Here is a 27,884-nt window from a genome sequence, read left to right as displayed (position 1 = left end):
CAATGAACTGCAGATGTTGGAGATCGGAAACAAAAGGCACCATTGCTGGGGCATCGCAGCAGGTCTGGCAGCATCTGTGGAGAGAAAACAGTTAGTGTTTTGAATCCAGTCACTTTTTAAGGGCCACTGGACACGAAACATTAACACTAATCTCTTTATAGACGCTGCCAGAACTGTTCTGTGTCTCCAACCATTATTGATTGATTGTTGTGCAATGATTCCTTTATGGAGGAAAATCTACCATTCATCAACCCTGTGTGTGCACAGCGACCATGTGATTCCAGACCTACTACAGTGTGGGGTTGACTCTCAGCTGCCTTCGCCCATGTAGTCCCGAGTCAATTACTCGGTCCAAAGGACATGAGGGACGTTGAGAAAATGTTGCACATGCTTGCAACAATCACATGCCACAATTTTTTTTACAAGAAAACCATCGGTTAATGAGGGACAACCAAGGCAAATTGCTATGGGAATGTCATGCCCAACTGATTTGATTTCCTTGTCGCAATACCATAAAATTGTAAGTATTTTTAAAAATCGTCTTCAGAGGTTACATCACTGTAGGAATACTGCATGCAATTCTGGCTGTTTGCGAGGCGATGGATGTTGTGAAATTTGAAAGGGTTCAGAAAAGATTTACAAGGACGCTGCCAGGGTTGGAGAGTTTGAGCACGATGAAAAGGCAGAACAGACTGGCGTTATTTTCCCTGGAGCTTTGGAGGGTGAAAGGTGACTTTACAGAAGTTCATAAAATTATGAGGGGCGTGGAAAAGGACAAATAGGAAAGGTCTTTTCCCCGGGGTGGTGGTGGGGAGTCAAAAACTAGAGTGCATATATTTAAGGTTAATAGCAAATGGAGTTTAACATAGATAACCATGAGGTCTCACAGTTTGGATAGTCAAATCACGGTAGGAGTTTCATGGTGAATGGTTGAACCTGTAATGGAAGAGAGGGATCTCGGAGTAGGTTCACAGTTCACTGAAAGTGGAATCATAGGTAATAGTATTTCGGCACTCCGGTCTTCATCAGTTAGAGCTTTGAGTATCGAAGCTGGGAATTTATGTTTCAGTTACGCAGAATGTTGGTGAGGCTGCACTTGGAGTATAAAATAGATTCAGTGCGATATTGAAGGCAGGAAAGAATTACAAAAATATACTGTTTAGAGAGACATAAATAATGTATCTAAATAAGATAGTGAATTAGAGTATAGATAAGTCCCAAATGATAATGTTCTTCTGACAAGCACCGAATTTGTTTCATTTGCAGTATTCCCAACCAGGAAATCTAGGGGTGCACGTTCATAGTTCCAAGAAAGTCGAGTTACAGGTTGACAGGGTGGTGAAGAAGCCTTTCAGCCTGCTTCCATTCATCAGTCCAAGTACTGAGCACAGGAGTTGGGACATCTTGTTGCAGCTGTCACACATGCCACACAACACAAGGTATGACCCTGCCCTTCTCTGACTGACTATCCCTTTGAATATCAGGGGGAAGACACCCCTTTAATTGTGATGTTCAGGAAAGATGCCTTATTTCAACAAAAATGTGCTGTACTCACAGATGTTTGGACAGAGAAAGGAAGTTGCAGTCTGGGGTGAAGCTCAATCTTCATTCAGAAAGAGAGGAACGGCAGTAGCTTCAGAAGCTCATGGTCCAACTTGTACATTCAAAAAATAGAGGGGCTTTGTTTGGCAAGAGGACCCAGTTAATTCTGGTCCTTCAGGGCTCCCCATTGGTCAATCTCCAATCACAGCACTGTCTGGACTGGGTGACGTGAGCGATGGGAGATAGTCAGCCTCGAAATGCAGGAATGTCACTGCCAACCTCCGCGAATCCAATTGGCTACGTAAGGTTTGCACGCGCGCATACACTCACAAACACACACGCACACACACACACACACACACACACACACACACACACAAACACACACACACACACACACACCATTGTGGGCATCACAATGCAAACGTTAGCCAACGAGCTTCAGAGGGATAGTGTGCAATTCTGGGCAAAATCTGGGAGCAAAACAATATTTCCCCCTTTCCATTCCTCATCCTGGGAGGGCGAGAGAGGGGGGAGGCACTGTTCACTTGCAGCAACTGGAGGCAGAGAGTATGAATCCAAACATGAGCAGACTCTGCAAAGGTCGGTTTCAGTCGGCTTCTTCTGGAATATTGTGTGCAATTCTGGTCTCCCTCCAATAGGAAGAATATTGTGAAACTTGAAAGAATTCAGAAAAGTTTCATAAGGATGTCACCAGGGTAAGAGGGTTTGAACCACAGGGAGAGGCTTTGAATCACAGGGCGAGGCTTAATAGGATAGGGCTGTTTTCCCTGGAGCATCGCAGGCTGAGTGATTTTTTTTAATAAAATAGGTTTATAAAAGCTTGAGGGGCGTGGATGGGGTGACAAGGTCTTGTCCCTGGGATGGGGGAGTGCAGAACTAGAGTGCATAGGTTGAGGGTGAGAGGGGAAAAATTAAAAGGGACCTTGCAGTCAACCTTTTCATGCAGAGGGTTGTGCATGCATGGAATGAGCTGCCAGAGGAAGTGGTGGAGGCTGGTGGAGGCATCTGGATGGGTATATGAATAGGAAGGATTTAGAGGGATATGGACCAAGTGCTGGCAAATGGGACAAGATTAATTTTGGATATCTGGTCGGCTTGGACAATTTAAATTGAAGAGTCTGTTTCTGTGCTTTACGTCTCTGACTCTGATTGGTGAAAAGTATTGGCATTCGTTGAAACATTTATGCAACAGGAAATTGCAAGAGGGTAAACATAAGCCTCATTCCGTTGATCCATGAATCCTGGTGCAGTATGGATGTATTTCCAGTAATAGAGTCAGTATGACATGGAAGGAGTCCAAAACGACGGCTTCTTTTACAAAATTTCCCAAGTCAATCTGAGTCTTCTGGGAATCTAAGATAACCGTGCCTTAATATAAGATAGATAAGTCTGGGTTATCTGGTACATATTCGATGGAATGTTTGTGGCTCTAAAAGCCTGGTTTGCAGTTGTTTCTGTGCTCATAATATTGTACTGCAGCATATTGTATATCTTCAATAAGAACGTCAATACCGAAATATATGTCCATTCAGCAACTTGAGTCCATGTGAACTCTTCATGGAGCATGCAATCCACCACATTACCCAGCTGGTATACATTTGCATATAGATCAGCACAAAGATCTTGGGTATGAAGAGAGGAAAGAATGTTTAGGGTGTAGGTTTGCTCGCTGAGCTGTAGGTTTGATATCCAGGTAAGAATGCTCCACAAAAACTAGAATAATTTGTTCTGATTATCTCATGTGGACTGACAGCGATGACCTTTGCAAACACGTTTCACAGGAATATTATAAGAGACGAATTTGAAGGTAGAAATCTCAGACCAAACATCACATCAAAGTCTGACAGTCACTTGACTCACTAGGACTTGGATATTAATGGTCATGAAACAAGGATGAGGCGGTATGTCTGCTTAGTAAGGTTGGAAACGTCAGGGTGACTGGAAACTCAGTCTCACATACCCACACACCAGAGTAGTGACTGGAACATGCTTTACAGACTGAATGAGAGTGTTCCAATTATCAGAGGGTTCATCAGTAACATCATACACATGCTGTAAGTGTGAGCGAGTTTTCAACTGATCGTTGAACCTGGAGAAAAACGAGGACACCTGCACCATGGAGAAACCATGGAAATGCAGGGAGTGTAAGGACAGTTTCCCTTCCCCGCCTGCACTGGACGTTCATCAGCATTTGCACACTGGGCAGTGGCCGTTCACCTGCACTCAGCGCGGGAAAGGATTCACTCAGTCGCATCACCTCCTGGTCCACACCGGGGAGAAACCGTTCATTTGTCCCATATGCTGAAGCAGATGAAGGACATTTTTTGAAAAATCCTGGATGGAGCATCCTGCAGGTATACCTGAAATAGATACATTTGTCTCTGTCCCACTGAGTCTCCAGCACAGGGCCAGACCGGGCAGCTCAATTGGTCTCTGTCAGTGTTTATTCTCCACCTGAGCCTCCACCCACCCACCCCTCTTCATTGCCTCCTATCTCCCCTCCATCAGCATAAAGGTATCCCCCACTTTTCGAAAATTAACTTTACACTACTTGACCTTTACGAAAGACCTACATTAATAATTGTTTTCACAAACCAAAAGAAATCCGAAGAGGATTTTCGCTGTTACAAAGAAAGGCATAATCTAAATTTGTTCATGGTAATTGCTTCTTCGCTTTACTCCATGTCAGCTTACGAAAGGTTTCATAGGAATGCTCTACTTTCAGATAGTGGGGGGAACCTGTAGTGGGGCGGCACGGTGGCTCAGTGGTGAGCACTGCTGCCTCACAGCACCAGGGATTCAGGTTCGATTTCTGTGGAGTTTGCGCATTCTCCCCATGTTTACGTGGGGTCCCTCCCACAATCCAAAGATGTGCAGATCAGATGAATTGGTCATGCTAAATTGCCCATAGTATTAGGTGCATTAGTCAGGGGTAAATCTAGAATAGGGGAATGGGTCTGGCTGGGTTCCTCTTCCAAGGGTTGGTGTAGATTTGCTGGGCCGAAGAGCTTGTTTCCATACGGTAGGGAATCTAATACACTGAACCTGCTATTTATTGCCCATGTGTGGTTTCTGTTCCTCTGTTCACCTCCCGTTCATGTGTCTATCAAGATATACCTTAAACGTTGTTAAGGTGCCTGCCTCCACTACCTGCACTGACAGTGCGTTCCAGGAACCCCAACCATCCCTCTGTGTGAATCCCCACCACCGCCACCTCTCCCCAGACAGTCCCCTCTCGTCTCGAACCTGTGCCCTCTTTTATGTGACCTTTCCAGCCTGGAGGGAAAAAAAAACCCTCTGACTATCATAGAATCCATCCAGGGTGGAAACAGACGATTCAGCCCAACAAGTCAACAGCGACCCTCCAAAGATTAACCTACAGGGACACATTTCCCTACCCCATTACTCTATATTTACCCCTGACTAATGCACCTGACATACACATACCTGAACACTGAGGCAATTTACACACAGAAAATCCAACTTAACCTGCCTATCAGTGGACACTATGGGTAATTTAGTAAAGCTAATCCACCCTAACTGACAAAGTTTTGGAATGTAGGAGGAAGCCCATGCAGTCATGAGGTGCAGGGAGAATGTGCAAACTGCACACAGACAGTCAGCTAAGACTGAAATCGAACTCGGGTCTCTGGCACTGTGAGGCATCAATGTAAAACACTGAGCTACCCTGTCACCCCTGTCCAGCCAATCTGTGTCTCATCATTTTGTTGAGGTCTCCCCTCAGCCTCTGACTTTCCAGAGAAACAATCCAGGTTTATGCCACTTCTCCTCATAATAAGAGCCCTTCAGACCTGGCAATGTCCTGGTGAACCTTGTCTGCACCCTCTGCCAGAGCACCCACACCCTTCCGGTAGTTTGGCGACCAGAACTGAACGTAGTATTCCGAATGTGGCCAGAATAAACAGCTGTAATATAACTCTTACACTCAAGGAAGCGTGCTGTGTTTCTTCTTGACCACCGTCCCCAACTGCATTACCACTTCCACGGATCTATATGCCCAAATCCTTCTGTATGCTAGTGCTGCTATGAGTTCTGCCATTTATCATACAATTCTTATATTTCCTTCGTCTCTATCCAGCTTTACCTTAATTGTCTTTCTCTCTTCAACTCCCCCCACCCCCTCTCACCTAACCCTCCACACATCAGCATATCATAAGACTATAGGATGTTCTTTATATGTTTGATCTTTCATTCCTGGGCCATTCTCAAGAACCTTCTCTGAACATGTTCCAGGGCTATCCTTCCTGAGATATGGGGCCCAAATCTACATACAGTACTCCAATTGTGGCCTCACTGGAGCCTTACAGAGCCTCAGATGTACATCCCTGCTTTTATATTCAAGTCTAATCAAAATAAATGTCATCATTGCATTTGCCTCCCCAACTAGTGACTCTACCTGCAAGTTTACCTTGAGAGAATCCTGGAGTAGAACTCCATAGTTCCTTTGCACATCATATTTCTGAATTTTCTCCCCATAATCCTTCTGTTCCAGAGCAGCAGCAGAGATTTCCAGACACATTGATCTTTTTCAGGGATATCAAGGGATCTTGGGAATTACCAATATCCCAGGAGGAGGCAGAGAGAAATGTGGTGCGGTCCTGTAAACTCCAGATCTTTCCAAACTGCCTGAGTCAGCAATAACTCTTTCTGGACCAAGAAAGAAAAGGGCCACTGAGAAACTGTTACATCATAAGACCTCAGAAGCAGAAATTAGGCCATTCAGCCCATTGATTCTGCTCCACAATACAATCATTCTAAAGTATCAAGGGTTATGGGGAGTTTGGGTTAAGAAACTTATCAGCTATGATTGAATAGTGGAGCAGACTCAATGGGCTAAATGGCCTAATTTCTGCGAGTTAACCATCCCGGGGAAGAAGGACACAAAACAACGAGCTGCAATAAGTGTTTAATAACTTCATGAAAAAGGACAATTAAGTCTGTGTGTGGAAGGAAGACCCTAACATAATGGAGTTTATTGCAGGACAGGCTGTTTCAAACAAACCGCTAAACCTCGCGGATAAGAAGGTAAGGTACAGACCTGAGCTCTCCAGAAATGTGGGGAGATGGTATTAGAATCTTAAGAATTGTCACACCACAGATTTGAAAGTGAGGAATCTCCACCAGAATTTAACTCCAGAAAGATGCAGCAGCAGTACTTGGAAGAACAACACTGTAGTGAATCCCTGGACACTTCCAGAGACAGATGCTGTCGGTGGAAACTCAGTTATATTCTGCTAACTATTGGGTGATTGTCAAGTTGGGGGTGAGGTTGAACTTGGTTACTTGAGAGGTTTTATTTTTGGTTGCTACATACAATAAAGTGTAAATCATTGTTTCAGCAGTTGATTCTATGTGCAGTTTCTGAGTCAGGAGCCACATTAAGGCAATTCACCCACAACCACAGCCAGAGGCTGGGATTAATATTGACTCCACTGCATTCAGCAGGACATCACGTCAATACTCTTATAAAGCAAAGGCTGACACCACTACCCTAGATCTCAAACCGAAACATCCAGAGGTGTGCTTCGCCCTATAATCTGTAAAATTAGCACGATAAGTAGTGTAGCCTGCTCTAGTGATAAATATAAATCCCAAACACGTTAAAATCAACAATCAGCAATTTATTTATCCAAGTCTCACGGTGCACAAATGAACAAAACTATTGACAAACTGGATACAGGCCAGGAGCAGTTGGGTGGCACTAGCTTAGTTGGGGATCATGGACTGGTTGGTTTGAAGGGTCTGTTTCCAGGCTACATGACTCCATAGCACGGAATGAATGGGGATCCATCCCAACGATGATAAAGGTTTCAAGCACCACCTTAGGCAAATGTGTGGACTCAATCCAGATAACTGAGGGCAGTGGGGCACTGTGAGGGTCAGTAGATCAGACAGTCAGTCAGCAAGTTCTCTCTGGGAGACTTGTCTCAAGAAAGTAAGTGGTTTCCTGTCCTCCCAGCCAGATTATCCAGTTTGGATTAGGTCCTATATTTCCAACAAAACAGGTAGACAGGGCAGTGAAGAAGGCTTTAAGCATACTGGCCTTCATCAGTCAAGGCATTGAGTATAGAAGTTGGCAAGTTATGTTGCAGTTAATCAGGACATTGATGAGGCTGCATTTGGAGTATTGTCATCAATTTTGATCACCTTGCTATGACAAAAATGTTATTAAACTTGGAAAAGTGCTGAAGACATATACAAAGATACATACTCAGGACTCAAGGGTCTGAGTAAAACGGAGAGGTTGGACAAGCTAAGACGTTTTTATTTAGAGCATTAGAGATTGAGGGGGGATGGGGCCTTATCGAAGTGAAGAGATCATGAGAGACATGGAGAGGGTGAATGCACTCAATCTCCCAGGGGTTGGGGAATTGAGGGCTCGAGGGCTTCAGTTTAAGGTGAGAGGAGAAAGAATAAAAGGGAATGTGAGGGGCAACTTCTTTTACGCAGATGGTGGTACACATATGGAATGAACTGCCAGCAGAAGTGGTTGAGGTGGGTACATTAACAACATTTAAAAGGCTTTTGGACAAATACGTGGATAGGAAAGGTATGGCAGGAAATGGGCCAAGTGCAGGGAAATGGGATTGGTGTTGATGGACAGTTTGGTCAGAATGGACCAAGTTGGGACGAAGGGCCTGTCTCCTGCTGTAGGACTCTATGATTCACGTCTCTTTGTCGGTCCGACAGTTTTGAGTTTGCAAATGAACATCTCACTAAATCAGGCCGAATAAAATGCAACCTCATTCGTCAACTCTGATGCAGAGGTGCTGGTGTTGAATTGGGGTGGATAAGGTCAGAAGTCATACGGCACCAGATGAAGTGATGAAGGAGCAGCACTCATGAAAGAGCAATGCTCCTAAAGCTTGTGATTTCAAATAAACTTGTTGCACTGTAACATGGAGTTGTGTGACTTCCGACTTCTTCAACTCTGGTTTTCTCTCAAGTTTGATGGGATACTTTGTCCAACTCGGCATATTTAAACTGTATCGCTACGAGGATTTTTGTTTCGATTAGATTAGCTTCCCTACAGCATGGAAACATGTCCTTTGGCCCAATAGGTCCACACTGGACCTCCGCAGAGTAACCCAGCCAGTCCCATTCCCCATCCCTATTCCTCTACATTTACCCCAGACTAATGCACCACACCTACACATCCCTGAACACTATGGGACGATTTAGATGGGCCAATCCATCCTAAACTGCACATCTTTAGACTGTGGGAGGAAACCAGAGCACTCGGAGGTAACCCATACAGACGTGGGGGTGTATCGTGCAAGCTACACGCAGACTGTCAATCACAGGGTAGAATTGAACCAGGTCAGCATCGTGAGGTAGTGGTGCTAACCACTGAGTCACCGTGCCATTCCTGAGCCATCATAGGGTGGGCTGGGGGTGGGGTGGGTGGGGAGTGGTTGAATCCAGCACAAAATAAACAAAGCCCACTGACTCTCAGTCAGAATGGGCAGGAGGTTCAGCCCTGGGGGTGACCCACTGCAGCGTCACTGGCGGAATCTGATTGTTGGGTGCGCTGGTGCCCCCGCTGAAGCCTCCACAAATTGCAGGACAATGTGAACCTCTGCCGGCAGGCGGGGCAGGCAAACGGCCTCTCCTGGTGTGGACCCATTGGTGGACCAGCAATTTGGAGAAGAGAGTGAACTCCTTCCCGCACTCGGGGCAGTTGAATGGCCTTCAGAGGAATTGCTGAAAGCTTTCCTGCATTATGGGCAGCTGTAGGGCTTATCCCCCGTGTGGAACTGCTGATGGGCCAACAGCTTGGAGGTATCGCTGAAGGTCTTCCCGCACTCTGGGCAGCTGAAGGGCCTCTTCCCCGTGTGGACTCGCTGGTGCTTCAGCAGGTCGGAGGAATTGCTGAAGGCCTTCCCGCACTCGTGGCAACTGACGAACCTCTCTACTGTGTAGAATCGCTGGTGTGTCAGGAAGTTGTCCACCCAAGTGAACCCTTTCCCGCACACGGATCAGTAAGACGTCCTCTCACCATTCTGTATATGCTGGTGGGCCAGCAGGACACAGGAGCAAGTAAAGCCCTTCGCCCGCTCGGGGCAGGAGAACGGCCTCTTCCCAGTGTGATTCCACTGATGAGCCGCCAGGACAGATGGGACACGGAAGCCCTTCCCACAGTGGCCACACTTCCCTGGTTTCTCAACGGGGCGGGATTCTTCGGGTTTCTCCATGGCTGAAGCTTCAGCTGCACACAAACGTGTGTACGGCCCCTCCCAGCTGTGAATTCCTCTTTCCAGTCCGTATCACTTTTTCTGGCTCCACACTCTGTGCTCTGCAACAGTAGGGTCTCTGAACCAGTCCCACTCAACCAATCCCACTGATGCTGAAACTCATACTTAAACAGGAACCAAAAAGAAAGCTTTGCTCCTTCCATAAAATCATAGTTGAAAATTGTGTGGAATCTTCTTGATTTGAAGAAGCTGAAATTGCGCCCTACTGAGCCTGATGTGATTTGAACGCACAACCTTGTAAGCAGTAGGTAGATGCGCTCCCGTTGCGTCACAAGCCCACACTACGCAGGGTTTAGGGAAGTGATCGTACTGCAATTTTACGTCATGATTGAGAACAGAGGCCAACGGTTCATGGCTGTTCTGTTTCACTCACTCTCTCACTCTGTGTCTCGAACCAATTTGCAACTCTTTCTGAATAAAAACTGCGGATGTTGTATGTCAGAAACAAAAACAGTAGTTGCTGGAAAAGCTCAGCAGGTCTGGCAGCTTCTGTGAAGAAGAATCCGGTGACCCTTCCACAGAGCTCTTGATGATTAGGAAATTGTCGGTTACTATGCAGATCGGAGGGTGGGAGGAAGGCGGGTGGAGTAAATGATAGATAGGGATGCAGCCCAAACTGAGACAAGAATGGTTGGACTGACAAAGGAGTTGATAGCGATCTGTCTGGGAGGGTGAATAGCTGTTAAAGGAAACTGTTAGTGGCTAATAATAGGTGGTGTGTAATGGCAGTCTACGTGATAACAAGGCCTTGTGTGCGTGGTAGGGGGCTAAGATGTGGGGAAGTTCAGGCTCTAAAATTATTGAATTCAATATTGAGGACGACTGTAGGGTCCCCAAGTGGAAAATTGCTCTGCTGGAACATTGCAACAAGCCTGAGACAGAGATGCTGGGCAGGGAACAGGGTGGTGTGCTGAAGTGGCAGGCAACTGGAAGCTCAGGGTCTTTGTGTGGGCAGAACCTAAGTGTTCTGCGAAGCAGTCACCCAGTCTCCGCTTCGTTTCTCCAATGTTGACGAGACCACATTGTGAGCAGCGAATGCAGTAGTCTTGGCTGTGGAAAGTGCAGGGAAAGTGCTGCTTCACCTCGACGGTATGTTCGGGCCCTTGAATACTGAGCAGGGTGGGGGAAACGGGCAGGGGTTCCAATTTCGGCTGTTGCAGGACAAAGTGCCATGGGACGATGGTCGGGTGATGGGAGTGAAGGAAGAGTGAACCCCAGGTGTAACTCTTGCTCATTTACCTCATCCCTCAAATAAATCCCTGGACATGGAATAACATTCATTTGAATGATTCACTACCACGTGACCCACGGCTAATTCATATTCATGTTCCCGGGGCCTGCATCATTATTGTGTTACAATAGCTGCAGGCCATCATCGTGCATGCCCAATGACGTGCGGCTGGAATACTTGGACACAGTTTATCAAATAAACCTCCCTGAGGGTCAGGCAGCCCTGCATCGGGAAGCATTGGGATGGCTAATTCTTTCTGTGGGCACTGTGTTTACGTTTCAACATGGTGATTTTTGTAATTGTTTAGTTCTGAGCAAAATCACAGTTCGAAAAGCAGAATGTTGGAATTTAGACAACGTTAATATTTGCACAACAGCGATACATCTTCGCAACAGCATATTTCACGAGAGTAGTGAAGATCTTTTGACATCAATCTCGAACGTGCATGTCACACGCCAGATGAAAAGCTGAAAACTTGTCTGGAAAGGCTGCCGCGTGGTATAGCAGAGTGGTGCAGCGGGCGCGTGTTCGGCCCTTAATGGATCGAAGCTATCCGCTCAGTGTCATCTTTTGCAGCTTTCCCGCCTCACCCGCTTCCCCAACAAATCTTTGAAAATGTGAACTAAATATCATCACAGTGATACACTGGCCCAATGTCGAAAGTTGAGGTTACACACTTGTGGAGTTTAGGGTGGTGTTCTTCTGATCTCTGTCCCCTTTGTTGAGGAGGGTAATGCTTGTCCCTGGTCATTCAGGTGTTCGAGCCGAATTTAAAAACAGAATGGTCTAATTATCCGCCAGTGGAGACCCGCCCGGGTCCTGGGAGACAGAATGAGAAGTAGATGTTCTGAAAACTATTTTTTGGATTCAGCACCACGTGACCCATGCCGAATACATATTCATGTTCCTGGGGCCAGTATCATTATTGCGTCACAATAGCTGCAGGCCATCACTGGGCATGTCCTATAACGTCGTGTTGCGGCTGGAATTTCTGGTGACAGTTTTTTCAAGAGGTTCAGGCAGTCCTGCATCGGGGCTTCCCTTCCTTCCACTTAAGTTCAAGGCCTATCAAACCAAAATTCCTCAGGTATGTTTAAAAGCACTTTTTCCCGATGTTGGCTCATGATTTCTGCAGACATTTGGTAAAGTCTGAACACGGTGAGAGCTATCGGCTTCTAAACCTCGTTCCCGAATTGCTCGACCAATACTTAAAGCAGTGATAATGATACAAAACCACCGTATGATTACGGTCGAGAAAGATTGTATTCCACTCAGTCAGTTCATGTTTCTAAAGAGAGACAAAAGTGACAATGCATGTGAAACGAACGAAATTGCAGACAGGCTGCCATACCACTCTGTTTGTATCCCCACACAGGGGTGATTTCTGTGACATGGGTGTGTCTGCAGTGTCTGTGGTCAGACCGTTTACAGTGAATGTTCCAGCCTTTATTTTGGTAAAGTCACACTGATAGAGGACAATTGTTATTTCAGTAATTGTAGTCTGAAGCTGGAATTCGCTAACAAGACAAGATTATAGAATTAGGGCCAGACTTTTCAGGGTACATGTTCAGATGCACTTCTACACATTGGAGTTTGTCAGATGTTTGGAAATATCCTACATAAACGGCAGTGGGTACAGGATCATTTGTCAACTTTAAATCTGAAACAGATTTTTTTTGTTCAGGAAAGGTATTAAGGGACATGGGCCAAAGACAGATAAATGGAGTTAGGCCTCTGATCAGCCATGATTTCTTTGAACGTTGGAACACGCTTGAGGGGATAAATGGCCTACTCATATTCCGATGTTCCTATAATATTAACCGTTTCCTTATTGCACATTTCCGGCCTGTTATTGGGGACACAATCTGCAAGACAATACTCTCCAATTATTAGTTGTTCTGGAATAATCGAATACAGACACACCCAGGCATCTTATACCAATATTCGGACAAACGCAGTCACAGAACAGTTAACTGATTGAATTCCTGCATTTGAATCTTTAGAAACGTAATGTTCTTGGTTTCCCGATAATGATTCGCTTTCCTCAGTCCCAGATGGAACGACACAAGAAAAAATAGAAAAGCAGCAATGTTCTGGTCCTATAATCTTCAATCTTCTGCTGCCAGTGAAAACAATGCAACTTAAGTCGGGGTCGACTGCAACCCGGGCCTAATCTCCCAATGAACCGAGCACAGGCTCAGCGAAACTGAGGGAGATTATGTCCTGATCACGAAACCTGCGAGCAGCGTTGGCAAAGGCCCAAGCGAGTCACCCATAAAAGTCAGTCATCTACTTTCTAAACGTGGTAAAAACAATGAACTGCAGATGCTGAAAATCAAGTACTGGATTAGTGGTGCTGGAAGAGCACAGCAGTTCAGGCAGCATCCAACGAGCAGCGAAATCAACGTTTCGGGCAAAAGCCCTTCAAACGTGCTCAACTGCCGACTTCCTTTATTTTATTGACCTTTACAAATCTGAAAGTGAGAATTGGGGATATGTGGAAGCGAATGGCTGTTTGTGTGTCAGGTTTGCCTGTCAGTTTTGCTAATATTGAAGCGAATTTGCTTTCAAAATAAAGGCAAAGAGAAAACAGACAAACAACTTTACATCCAAGAAGAGAAGCTGAAGAACTGGATGTCAGCGTTCAGAAAGAAGCAAAAGGGAAGTGGAATCTCAATGATTTTCCTGATTTTTGAGCAGAAAGCGTTGGAGCTGTAGACTTCTGCTGATCAATGTATTTATTTTCGTGGATTTTAAGAAGTTATTTTGCCTTGATAAAAGAACTGGTCACATCCTGAATTTATGTTCGAATACCTCAGTAGTAGAACAAAAGATTTTTATTCTGAGGTCGTGAGTTTGACATCCATATTGTGCAATGTTCCCATGAAACTTTGCTATTTGTGCGAAACATTCGCTCTTTCTTCAACTGGCAATCTAATCATATTCAAAGTGATTTTTCTTACTGTCCCCGTTGCTCGGTTATGAGGGAAAGCTGAGAGTGAACGGGAGACAAGTTTGTAGGTGTGGGTTAACGGTGGCACTTGAAAATTGACAGATTCTACTCATGCATCGAGGCCAATAAATGGCTGAATCACAGAATTAGAACGGTCAAGTGTTATGGGAATTAATACCAGTCCATATTAAAGAACACTGACATGAGTAAGATGGGATTCATTTCGAGGAAAGAAATTAAGAAACTTCGTCACCCAGATTATCTCAGAGCAATCGATGGCTATGGTACGTTTTATGTAAAGCTCATGGAACCGCTGGATTGCGACTTGATCTGGTACTCAGGCCTTACTTAGTGACACGAATGTATTTTGTTACCGAATTGCTACATAGGTTGGGGAGCAATTCCTGTACATAGAGATGAGGAGTGTTGAACCAATTAGACAAGAAGACTATGGTAAATCAGAACTGTTACAAAATACAGTTACCAATCTATGATCATCTTATCGATTGTAGTTGTGGCCGAACACTGAAGGTGTTGGCGTTGAGATCCATTGGGGCTCCCCCGCCCAAGGTAGGAACCTGCTGACTATGCTTTAAATGACTTCCTGTTGGTTGCATTATCGCTCAAACTTCACAAAACCCGTCTCAATAAAGTCCCGTTTTCTCATGTCTGGAACTTGATTGCTATGCAGGAAACTCGGGTTCTGAACAAACAACGTACCAGACTCACAACGTCAGCTCTGTTTACCTTTCCACAGATGCTGCTCGACCCGTTGGCATTCTGCAGTATTCTCTGTGTTTATTAGGCACAAGTGCTGCTTTTCATTCAAGAACTTCAATCCCTGCCCTCTGGTAACTGACTCTGGTCAGTGGCAATTGGTTCTTCTGATCATTAATCAGTCGATTCCCACCGCTTCTTCTCCCATCATTACCAATAGCCCCTGGAAATCTCCAGTTAACTTTCTTTGCTCCAAAGCAAACATTCCCACCCTTGGGAATGTCTTGCCAAAATGGAAATTCCTGATCCCTGGAAACGAAGCATGGCGTACACTTGGGAAGAGATTTTGGCAAAATATCGTCAGTTAGGAAATGGAAAAATGTTCATGAAGCAAAACAGAAATCCCAGTCTCCAGCTTTGTGAACCTTTAGAAACACTTTGGGAAGCGGATTGAGAGGAGAATGAAAGATGACCTGTCCGATTGAGCAGAGACAGTCCAGACACCGTCCCCTTGTTGAAGAGGCCGGGAGATTGACTCTGATGTTCTCGGCACATGAACTGATCTGAGACATTGAAAGAATTGTCGTTCCTGCACATCAGGAATTCAAACCCCTTCTCCCCTCCGAGCCAATGAGAGAACTCGGGAACAGGCAAAACACTGAAAGGCGCGAAGGGCGACGGCCCCGGAGTAAGAAAGCTCGTTCCTCGTGACATGGATGTGTCTGCAGACTGTCCCCGGTATCTCCACAAGAGATCTCCCAGGCTTGATTATAGAAAAGTAAAATTGATAGACGACAATTGTATTTCTAGGCGGGGAGGCTGAATTATGAATTCACTAATAGCCTCCCGTAAGTGATGGCGCAGCCCCGGCCGTCGCCTGTCGATGTGGCACAGTTGGTCCGCGCGTTTGGCCACTAACCAAACGGTTGGTGGTTCGAGCCCACCCAAGGGTGGTGTGTTCGCTGCTCTTCCTTGGCTTCGAAGCTGTGTGCTTTAGATGGGATCAGGAAAATGTTTCCCCGATGGAAGTCTTCTCTCCAAAGGGGGTTCTGAATTGAATTAATATCTAACGTGAGGGGCTGCGGATGCTGAGAAGCCGAGACGAAAAGAGAAGTTTGACAGTACCAGTCGGAGAAACCAGAATTCTGGACTGTTGTCTCTGATTCTCTTTCCAAAGACGTTGCCTGACCTTTTCAGTTCCTCCTGCAATTTCTAGTTTTGTTTTTTACTGAAAGATCATTTCATCTTTTGGGATGAAACAACTAGAGTCGCCGTATGCAGATATATGACCCTTTCGAATCACTGTGACGTGATTGGATTCAAACAAACTCTGCGATGATTCACTCTTTCTCAGCTCCACAGGCAGACAGACCTGGGAAATGAAGCTGTCAGTGTGGTTCTGTATTCGTGGGCCGAAATCGGACTTGAAATCCATTGCGGTTTCCCCACGCAGGTGTGAACCCTGCCGAGTACAAAATGAGAAATGTCGTCGAAAAGAAAGGGAGCTTGCTCCCCGGCTTCTTCTTTAAGATTCAAATCAGTGAAGGGGGAAAAATATTTCACTCACATTGGGACTGGTGGGAATCTGCAACCCACTGCCTGTTCGGGTGGAGCAAGCAGATACCTGCAGAGCTTCTTTTGAGGCTATGAGCAAAGTGTTTGGAAATGAGACTAGAACAGTGAGGTGCTTGAAATCGTGTTCGAAATGAAGCAGGCACCTGAGGACAAGGGTGTTTCCTTTGCCAGTGAAAGATGCTGCTTCACAAAGTTGGGCCTGTGGAAGGGAAGCAGTGACGGTGATTATCTTTGGTTGTTCACATTGTGAATGTTCCCATTGCTGCACATGTCCGTGTTAACGTCAGAACTCTGCAGCATGGTGGCGTGAGATACGCACAGGCCCGGGGCGCAATGGATGACGCTTCTGACTCCAGCTACCTGCTTGAAATGCAGCTCACAGCTTCTTCACACACCCCAATTAATCTTTCTCATTGTCCTGAAGCCGGCATACGGTTTGAATTCCCGATCTGCGGGAATGAGAAACTTTTCAGTGACTCACGTCAGTAAATGTCCCTGAGAACATCGGAGTCAACTCACAGCGCTGTCAGATGAGGGGAAGCTGAAATAGCCCCACACGCTGCTCACGGACATATTTTACTTTCCACAACTCACCGCCTCAACCACTGCGGCTCCTGGGAGTGGAAAGGAAGCAATCACCAAAACCCAGTCTAAGATCTGTGAATCTTCAGAAAATAAGCAAAGGTTCATCCCTTCGGATTTTCTATCCTGGGCTGACAGGGATGGGTTTTGTCACTCTTTTGTTGGACATTGCAAGTGAATGTTTTGCAGAAAAGCACCACAATGCAATCTGATGAATCAGGACCTGGATGTTTTCGGTCTTTGAATGTAAGTGTTGTGCTACAGAACTTTCGTGTTCACAGTTTATAATACTTATCTTCCCAGTCCCCTGCATCACTTGTCCAAAATGTTTAATTTGCATCTTGTAATCCTTTCACTGTCTGCTAATGAGGATAGCGTTTCCGTGCTTTACCTAATTTATCTTGACCTGGCATACCTCAAGTTTCACGAGACACCTTCTCCAGTTCAAAAGCCAACTGTTAATGATGGCTCTGTTTCTTGTCACGTATCCATTTCCAGATCGATGTTGTTAATGTCCCTTTTATTCCTTCAGATCCAGGTTTCACTCACAGGGCTAGAACAGGACTGTCAGCAAATACATTTACCAATCCACGTTCTAAGGAACATACCAATCCAAGGTAGGTTCGAGCCTGGAAGGATATTCAGGAGGGAGCAGGTAAATTGTGCTTCTGAGTGAAATCACGGTTAGTAAAAACAGAATGTGGCAATTTAGACAGAGTTAGTATTTGCTTGTCGGCGATATGTCTGCCGGTGCGTGATGGGAGCATAACCCAGAAGGGAAACCATCTTCCCTATACACTCAATGTCGAGTTTAGCAGCTTTCCCGTATAACGGCGCACTGTTGTGCACCTCGCCTTCTCGTCTGCTTCCCAAAAAACTTCGACGTAAATATTTCACATTGATACACAGGCCCAGTATGCAGAGTTGAGATGACACACTCGTGGAGGTCTGCAGGGTCTTCTCCTGTTCTCTGTTCCCTATGTTGAGGAGGGCAATACTTGTCACTGGTCACTCCGGTGTCAGAGAAAAGTTGAGAAAGAAAACGGTTTAATTTTCTGCCAGTAGAGAGGGCCCGGTTTCTGGGGACGGGCAAACGGCAGCAGAGAGACAGAAAGAGAAGCAGCTGTTCATACAGTCATAGAGATGTACAGCATGGAAACAAACCCTTCGGTCCAACCCGTCCATGCCGACCAGATCTCCCACCCCAATCTTGTCCCACCTGCCAGCACGCGGCCCATATACCTCCAAACCCTACCTATTCATATATCCATCCAAACGCCTCTTAAATGTTGCAATTGTACCAGTCTCCGCCACTTCCTCTGGCAGCTCATTCCATACACGCACCACCCCCTGCGAGAAAAAGGTGCCCGTTAGGTATCTTTTGTACCTTTCCACTCTCACCGTAAACCTATGCCCTCTAGTTCCTGACTCCCCGAGCCCAGGGAAAAGACTTTGCCTATTTATTCTATCCATGCCCCTCATAATTTAGTAAACCTCCATAAAGTCACCCTTCAACCTCCGACATTCCAGAGAAAACAGCCCCAGCCTGTTAAATGTCAACTGGACTTCAGTCTGAGCAAGACTCAGCTGGTTCAAGAGGTAGGGCGGGGGCGGCGACGGCAGCACGCCTACCGTGTGGCTCGTTGGTCTAGAGGTATGATTCTCGCTTTGGGTCTTCGTCGACGCAGGCGTGCGTGAGCGCCCGAGTTCAAATCCCGGATGAGCCCGCGTTTCATGACTTGTGTAAAAGTACTTGTTTAATTTTCTCAAAAAACACCTTCGTAAAACGAGGTTGGGCTCCCTGGTTGGGTATTCCTCTGGTCCCAATGTCGAATTCAATAATTCTCGGGCCTGAAATCCATAGTATCCTCGTCCCTTCCACACACACCAAGCCTTGTTATCGCACAGTCTGTCATTACACACCACCTATTCTGAGCCACGAACAGTCTCCTTTCACCCTCCCACGCACATCGTTGTCAACTCTCTTTCCTGTCCAACAGTTCTTCCCTCGCTTTGGGCTCTGTCCTGATCTATCATTTACTGCATCCGCCTTCCTCCCACAATATCTCCTGCAGATAAACCAACGTTTTCCCAATCGCCATCAGTTCTGTGAAAGGGTCACCGGTAACTTCTGTTTTTTGTTTCTGATATCCAGCATCCGCAGTTCTTTCAGCTTTTAATTGAGGCAGAGTTGGAAATTGTTTCGAGAGATAGAAGGAGACAGGGGAGAGACAGAACAGATGTGAACTGTTGATCTCGGTTGTTATTTATCACGTAAGATCATTGCAGTGCGATCACTTCCCTTAAGTATCAATAGAGTGTGCAAGCCATCCGTGTGCTTGTGGCGCAACGGTAGCGCGTCTGACTCCAAATCAGAAGGTTGCGTGTTCGAATCACGTCAGGCTCACTGACGTCATCTTCTTACATTTCAAATCAAGAAAGGGGTATGTTCACTCCGGATATCTGTTGAGCCAAATCACACAGGGGAAAACGGCTTCGACCTATCAACTGGAGTGGTTCCCAATGCGCAACTCCGCTCACCTCAACTGAAGAACTGGAAACAAATTACTCAGTGATTCAAAGGAATACTCAGTTTTGAATCTGCATTGTGGTATGTACCTTCGATAATGATGTCAAAACACCTTCATTGATGTGATGGAGTATCCTGTTGGGCAGAATATACCCGTTGTCATATTTCCTACGTTTTAATGATCCAACTCCGATTTCACTCAGAATCACAAAATGCGCAGACTGAGGTTACGCAGCCCACCTTAGATCTGCTGGTTCAACAATTACTTCACTTCCCCGCTTCCTGAAGTATCACCCTCAGAATTGAGCGTAATACAGGTGGAGGATTCATTCAGACTCGGATTGCGCGGGCGAAAAATACTTGTTCTCACTTTCAACACGTGTTTCCCGTCGCCGTGTTCACTGCAATGGCAACTCCGCGCCGTCCCGATTTCAGGCAGTCCGATCTTATTTAACGAAGCGGCTTTTGAGAAAATTCATCGGGCATTTTTAAGGTCAATTTAAGGAATGATGGTCTGCCTGGGATCAGAACCCAGGAACGCTCACACGGCTGCATATGCTCGAAGACCCAAGGCTGGAATCATATCCCAGACTAACGAGCCACCAGCCATGGGTGCAGCCCCCTCCCGAAGCAGCTGAGAAGAGGAGAAGACCACTCAGAACTCCAAAAGCGCGTTTCCTGAATGGTGTCAGTTTCGCGACAGTATCGGGATGATACGGGACATTAAGACACGAAGGAAGTCATTTGAAAAGCAAGACAGAGTACCATCACAAAGAAAAGTCGCTCAAGGAGGCACTGAGCAAGTGCAGATGATGGTTTCGATCCATCGACCTCTACGTCATGGGCTCAGCACGCTCCCGCTGCGCCACTCTGCTCCCACGCACAGCGAGACGCTCCACAGGTCCCTTCAGCCTTTCGTCTGGCGCGTGGCATGCACGTTCGAGACTGATGTCAAAGATCTTCACTGCTCTCGTCTTCTCTGGCGTTGCGCAGACGTATGGAGGCTGTGTAAGTATCAACTTTTTCTAACTTCCCACATTCTCTTGTGATTTCACTCTGAATAGACGCCATGCGGCCCACCTTCGCTCTGCTGGGTCGACACAGTAATTAAACGTGGGTCTCTATTCGTATCATTCTCTTGCCTTCTCCAAGTAATTCTGCACATTGTTACTTTAAACATGACCACCGAATTCCCGTTTGTGTCTAATGAATCTGCCTCTTTGTCAGTGTCAGTTAGGGATTTACTGACCCCAACCACTCCCTGTATGAAAGCATTCTTCCGAATGTCACTTTTGGTTCTTTTCCTCATGACTTTTAAACTCTGCCGAATCGTTGCCGATCCTTTCGGGCGTGGGAACATTTTTGACGACATTACTTTCTCTGTCTAGACTTCGCATGACTTGAAAAGCTTCAATCGGACCAGATTTCCAACTTCTGTACTCCGAAGAGAGCTGTCCCAAATTTCCAATCGACCCTCATCGCTGACATCCCTCAAACACTGCACCACTCACGTCAACTTATTCAACGCTATCTCCAATCATTTCACTTCGTTGCTTTCTGTCCCATTGGTCCTCCAGGGAGCCCAACCTCGTTTTACGAAGGTGCTTTTTGAGAAAATTAAACGAGCACTTTCGCCCGACTCACGAAACTCGGGCTCGTCCGGGTTTTGAACCCGGGACCTCTCGCACGTCTGGGTCGACGAAGACCCAAAGCGAGAATCACACCCCTAGACCAACGAGCCACACGGTTGACGCGCCGGCGTCCCTGCCCCCTCCCTACCTCTTGAACCAGCTGAGTCTTGCTCAGAGTAAAGTTCCAGGTGACATTGAACAGGCTGGGGCTGTTTTCTCTGGAACGTCGGAGGTTGGAGGGTGACTTTATGGAGGTTTACAAAATTATGAGGGGCATGGATAGGATAGATAGGCAAAGTCTTTTCCCTGGGGTCGGTGAGTCAAGAACTAGAAGGCTTTAGGGTTTAGGGTGAGAGGGGAAAGATATAAAAGAGACCTAAGGGGCAACTTTTTCACGCAGGGGGTGGTGCGTGTATGGAATGAGCTGCCAGAGAAAGTGGCGGAGATTGGTACAATTGCAACATTTAAGAGGCGTTTGGATGGATATATGAATAGGAAGGGTTTGGAGGTATATGGGCCGGGTGCTGGCAGCTGGGATTAGATTGGGGTGGGAGATCTGGTCGGCATGGACGGGTTGGATCGAAGGGTCTGTTTCCATGCTGTACATCTCTATGACTGTATGAACAGCTGCTTCTCATTCTGTCTCTCTGCTGCCGTTTGCCCGTCCCCAGGAACCGGGCACTCTCTACTGGCAGAAAATTAAACCGTTTTCTTTCTCAACTTTTCTCTGACACCGGAGTGACCAGTGACAAGTATTGCTCTCCTCAACATAGGGCACAGAGAACAGGAGAAGACCCCGCAGACCTCCACGAGTGTGTCATCTCAACTCTGCATACTGGGCCTGTGTATCAATGTGAAATATTTACGTCGAAGTTTTTTGGGAAGCAGATCAGAAGGCGAGGTGCACAACAGTGCGCCGTTATACGGGAAAGCTGCTAAACTCGACATTGAGTGAAGAGGGAAGATGGTTTCCCTTCTGGTGGTTTCCCATCACGCACCGGCAGACGTATCGCCGACGAACAAATATTAACTCTGTCTAAATTGCCACATTCTGTTTTTCCGAACCGTGATTTCACTCAGAAGCACAATTTACCTGTTCCCTCCTGAATATCCTTCCAGGCTCGAACATACCTTCCAGGTGAAGCAGCACTTTACCCGCACATTTGCCGCAACCTCGTCGACTGCATTCGCTGCTCACAGTGTCATTCCCCCAATGGAGCACGAAGTATAAACTGGATGACTGCTTCGCAGAACATCTCGGTTCTGCCCGCAAAAAAGGCCCTGAGCTTCTGCTTTCCTGCCACTTTAACACGCCACCATGTTCCCGGGCCAACATCTGTGTCTCAGGCTTACAGCAGTGTTCCAGCAAAGCTCAGCTCCAGACGGAAGAACAACGCCTCATATTCCACTTCAAAACCCTACAGCCCTCCGGTCTTCAAGATCGAGTTCCATGACTTTAGGGCCTGAAATCCCCCATGTCCTTGACCCCTACCACACACATACGAGCCCTTGTTATCACATAGTCTGCTCCGACACGCTACTTATTGTTAGCCACTAACGGTCTCCATTAACAGTTATTCACCCTCCCACACGGATCATTATTCACTCCTTTGTCCCTCCTATTGTTCTCTCTCTGAGCTGGCGGGAAAGAGAGCAACGTACACTGGAGACTCGGAGCCAGCTGAAACTTGCTCAGTGTGAAATACATTCCACTTTGCTCCAAGAATTGCAAGCAGCAAAGAGTTTGCAGAACATCTGCTTGTCATTCTGACCCCGGGATGCGGTTTCTGACATGCGGATCGTCTTGTCATTCACGTCGGAACCGACTTGGCGAACTACTGCAGGGAAGGCACGAAACCACAAGGTGTGTGTTTCTATTTTATCAGTTCATTGGCATCTCAGAGAAGTGGTTTTGCGATTCAGTTCATAGGAAACCGACGAAGAACAGGAGAAGACCACTCAGACCTCCAAAAGCACGTTCCTTGAACGGTTTGAAAGGCAAGGTGCTAAACAGAGTGCCATCGCAAAGGCAAGTCGCTCAAGGAGGCACTGAACAATAGCAGAGGATGGTTTCAATACATCGACCTCTGGGTTATGGGCCCAGCACGCTCCCGCTGCGCCACTCTGCTCGGACGCGCAGCGTGACGCTCCACAGGTCCCTTCAGCCTTTTGTCTGGCGCGTGGCATGCACGTTCGAGACTGATGTCAAAGATCTTCAATGCTCTCGTCTTCTCTGGCGTTGCGCAGACGTATGGAGGCTGTGTAAGTATCAACTTTTTCTAACTTCCCACATTCTCTTGTGATTTCACTCTGAATAGACGCCATGCGGCCCACCTTCGCTCTGCTGGGTCGACACAGTAAGTAAACATGGGTCTCTATTCGTATCATTCTCTTGCCTTCTCCAAGTAATTCTGCACATTGTTACTTTAAACATGACCACCGAATTCCCGTTTGTGTCTAATGAATCTGCCTCTTTGTCAGTGTCAGTTAGGGATTTACTGACCCCAACCACTCCCTGTATGAAAGCATTCTTCCTAATGTCACTTTTGGTTCTTTTCCTCATGAGTTTAAAACTCTGCCGAATCGTTGCCGATCCTTTCAGGCGTGGGAACATTTTGACTACGTTACTTTCTCTGTCTAGACTTCGCATGACTTGAAAAGCTTCAATCGGGTCAGATTTCAAACTTCCGTACTCCGAAGAGAGCTGTCCCAAATTTCCAATCGACCCTCATCGCTGACATCCCTCAAACACTGCACCACTCACGTCAACTTATTCAACGCTATCTCCAATCATTTCACTTCGCTGCTTTCTGTCCCATTGGTCCTCCAGGGAGCCCAACCTCGTTTTACGAAGGTGCTTTTTGTGAAAATTAAACAAGCATTTTCGCGCAAGTCATGAAACTCGCGCTCGCCCGGGATTTGAACCAGGGATGTCTCGCTCGTCTGCGTCGACGAAGACCCAAAGCGCGAATCATACCCCTAGACCAACGAGCCACACGGTTGACGCGCCGCCGTTCCTGCCCCCGCCCTACCTCTTGAACCAGCCGAGTCTTGCTCATCGTAAAGTCCAGTTGACATTGAACAGGCTGGGGCTGTTTTCTCTGGAACGTCGGAGGTTGAAGGGTAACTTTATGGAGGTTTACAAAATTATGAGGGGCATGGATAGGATAAATAGCCAAAGTCTTTTCTCTGGGATCGGGGAGTCAAGAACTAGAGGGCATAGGTTAAGGGTGAGAGGGGAAAGATATAAAAGAGATCCTCGGGGCAACTTTTTCACGCAGAGGGTGGTGCGTGTATGGAATGAGCTGCCAGAGAAAGTGGCGGAGACTGGTACAATTGCAACATTTAAGAGGCGTTTGGATGGATATTTGAATAGGAAGGGTTTGGAGATATATGGGCCGGGTGCTGGCAGCTGGGATTAGATTGGGGTGGGATATCTGGTCGGCATGGACGGGTTGGACCGAAGGCTCTGTTTCCATGCTGTACATCTATATGACTGTATGAACAGCTGCTTCTCATTCTGTCTCTCTGCTGCCGTTTGCCCGTCCCCAGGAACCGGGCCCTCTCTACTGGCAGAAAATTAAACCGTTTTCTTTCTCAACTTTTCTCTGACACCGGAGTGACCAGTGACCAGTATTGCCCTCCTCAACATAGGGTACAGAGAACAGGAGAAGACCCCGCAGACGTCCACGAGTGTGTCATCTCAACTCTGCATACTGGGCCTGTGTATCAATGTGAAATGTTTACGTCGAAATTTTTGGGAAGCAGATGAGAAGGCGAGCTGCACAACAGTGCGCCGTTATCCGGGAAAGCTGCTAAACTCGACATTGAGTGAAGAGGGAAGATGGTTTCCCTTCTGGGTTATGCTCCCATCGCCCACCGGCAGACATATCGCCGACAAGCAAATACTAACTCTGTCTAAATTGCCACATTCTGTTTTTACGAACCGTGATTTCACTCAGAAGCACAATTTACCTGCTCCCTCCAGAATATCCTTCCAGGCTCGAACATACCTTCCAGGTGAAGCAGCACTTTATCTGCACATTTGCCGCAACCTAGTCTACTGCATTCGCTGCTCACAGCGTCGTTTCCCCAACGGAGCATGAAGTATAAACTGGATGACTGCTTCGCAGAACATCGCGGTTCTGCCCGCGAAAAAAGGCCCTGAGCTTTGTGCTTTCCTGCCACTTTAACACGCCACCATGTTCCCGGGCCAACATCTCTGTCTCAGGCTTACAGCAGTGTTCCAGCAAAGCTCAGCTCCAGATGAAAGAACAACGCCTCATATTCGACTTCAAAACCCTACAGCCCTCCGGTCTTCAAGATCGAGTTCCATGACTTTAGGGCCTGAAATCCCCAACGTCCTTGACCCCTACCACACACATACGAGCCCTTGTTATCACATAGTTTGCTACGACACGCTACTTATTGTTAGCCACTAACGGTCTCCATTAACAGTTATTCACCCTCCCACACGGATCGTTATTCACTCCTTTGTCCCTCCTATTGTTCTCTCTCTGAGCTGGCGGGAAAGAGAGCAATGTACACTGGAGACTCTGAGCCAGCTGAAACTTGCTCACTGTGAAATACATTCCACTTTGCTCCCAGAATTGCAAGCAGCAAAGTGTTTCCAGAACATCAGCTTGTCATTCTGTCCCCGGGATGCGGTTTCTGACATGCGAATCGTCTTGTCATTCACTTCGGAACGGTCTTGGCAGGGAAGGCACGAAACCACAAGGTACGCGGTTTCAATTTTATCAGCTCATTGGCATCTCAGAGAAGTGGTTTTGCGATTCAGCTCAGAGGAAACCTACGAAGAACAGGAGAAGACCACTCAGACCTCCAAAAGCATGCTGTGAGTTTCGATATGATCCGGAACACTCAGGAAGTCGTTTGAAAAGCAAGATCCTGAACAGAGTGACATCTCGAAGGAAAGAGGCTCAACGAGGCTCTGAAAAATAGCAGATGGCGGTTTCGATCCATCGAGCCCTGGGATATGGGCCCAGCACGCTCCCCCTGCGCCACTCTGCTCTGTCGCAGAGTGTGTCTTTCCACAGGTCCCTTCCACCTTTCGTCTGGCGCGTGGCATGCACCTCAGAGACTGATGTCAAAGATCTTCACTGCTGTCGTCTTATATGGTGTTGCGCAGACGTCTGGAGGCTGTGTAAATATAAACTTTTTCTAACTTCCCACATTCTCTTGTGATTTCACTCTGAATAGACGCCATGCGGCCCACCTTCGCTCTGCTGGGTCGACACAGTAAGTAAACGTGGGTCTCTATTCGTATCATTCTCGTGCCTTCTCCATGTAATTCTGCACATTGTTACTTTAAACATGATCACCGAATTCCCGTTTGCGTGTAATGAATCTGCCTCTTTGTCAGTGTCAGTTAGGGATTTACTGACCCCCAACCACTCCCTGTACGAAAGCATTCTTCCTAATGTCACTTTTGGTTCTTTTCCTCATGACTTTAAAACTCTGCCGAATCGTTGCCTATCCTTCCAGGCTCGAACATACTTTCCAGGTGAAGCAGCACTCTACCTGCACATTTGCCGCAACCTCGTCTACTGCATTCGCTCGTCCTCGTGAGTTTAAATCTCTGCCGAATCACTATAGATCCTTTCAGGCATGGGAGCATTTTCACAGCATTATTTCCTGTTTCTAGGCCCCTACTGACTTGGAAAACTTCGGTTCTCTGAGGAGAGCTGGCCCAATTTTACAATCTACCTTGATTGATGACATTTTTACTTTATTCCTCAAACACCGCACCACTTACATCAACCTGTTCAACGCGATCTCCAACCATTTCACTTCCCTGTTTTCTGCCTCATTCATACTCCAAGCAGCCCAACCTCGTTTCACGAAGGTGCTTTTTGAGAAAATTAATGGGGCATTTTTGCACAAATCAAGTTAAGCGACACAGCCTCGTCGCGCACAAGTCTGCACAGTTAAAGACTCGACGTGAGAATCATGCCCCGAGACCAACAAGCCAAACAGCGGCTATTTCCCCACCTCACACCTCTTAAGCCAGCTGAGACTTGCTCAGTGTGAAGTACATTTGACATTGCTCTCAGAATTGCAAGTGACGAAGAGTTTCCAGAACAGCTGCTTCTCATTCTGTCTCCCTGCTGCTCGTTGTCCCGTCCCCAGGAATCGGGCTCCCTCAACTGTTTCAAAACTTTTCTCTGACACCCGAGTGTCCAGTGACAAGCATTGCCCTCCTCAACATAGGATACAGAGAACAGGAGACCACTCAGAGGTTGTCACCTCTGGGCCAGTATATCATTGTGAAATATTTATGGCGAAGCTTTTTTGGGAAGCAGATGAGAAGGCAAGGTGCAGAACAGAGCGCCGTTACACGGGAAAGCTGCTAAAGACGACGTTGAATGAATAGGAGAGAATGGTTTCTCTTCTGGGTTATGATCCCAACACGCACCCGTTGTGCCATTCTCCTGCATTGCCCGGCAGTTTTTCCAGAGAAGTATTCAGCTTTTCATCTGGCGTGTGGCAGGCACGTTTGAGAATGACGTCAGAAGATATTCACTGCTGTCGTGTCATTTGCTGTTGTACCGACATATCGTCGATGTGCAAATATAAACTCTGTCTAAATTCCCACATTCTGTTTTTCGAACTGTGATTTCGCTCAGAATCACTAATTTTCAAAACTCACAATATTCAAACTTTAACAAAGTGCTCATAGAAATGATTAGTGAACACCTGGAAGAAATTCTTCCAAACTTACCTGGGAATTTTCGCTTTGAGGGGTCTTGAACTTTGTGGAAGGAAGGGAAGTTTGCCTCGAGGCTGTTTAATGTGGAGATGC

The 27,884-nt window shown here is 46.7% G+C and overlaps 1 protein-coding gene and 1 non-coding gene across 2 annotated transcripts in view; one reads left to right on the top strand and one right to left on the bottom strand.

The window, feature by feature from the left end:
- The window catches only part of LOC140460632 (uncharacterized), a 1,198,404-nt gene that overhangs the window by 453,083 nt on the left and 717,437 nt on the right, over window positions 1–27,884 (bottom strand). The window lies entirely within an intron of this gene.
- Window positions 19,236–19,307, top strand: trnaw-cca (transfer RNA tryptophan (anticodon CCA)). The gene has a single exon. It is a non-coding gene; the product is annotated as a tRNA-Trp (tRNA).

Source organism: Chiloscyllium punctatum, chromosome 36 (genome assembly GCF_047496795.1).
Source record: "Chiloscyllium punctatum isolate Juve2018m chromosome 36, sChiPun1.3, whole genome shotgun sequence".
NCBI lineage: Eukaryota > Metazoa > Chordata > Chondrichthyes > Orectolobiformes > Hemiscylliidae > Chiloscyllium > Chiloscyllium punctatum.
The sequence above is the reverse complement of the archived record's forward strand: the minus strand, read 5'-3'. Positions and strand labels throughout refer to the sequence as shown.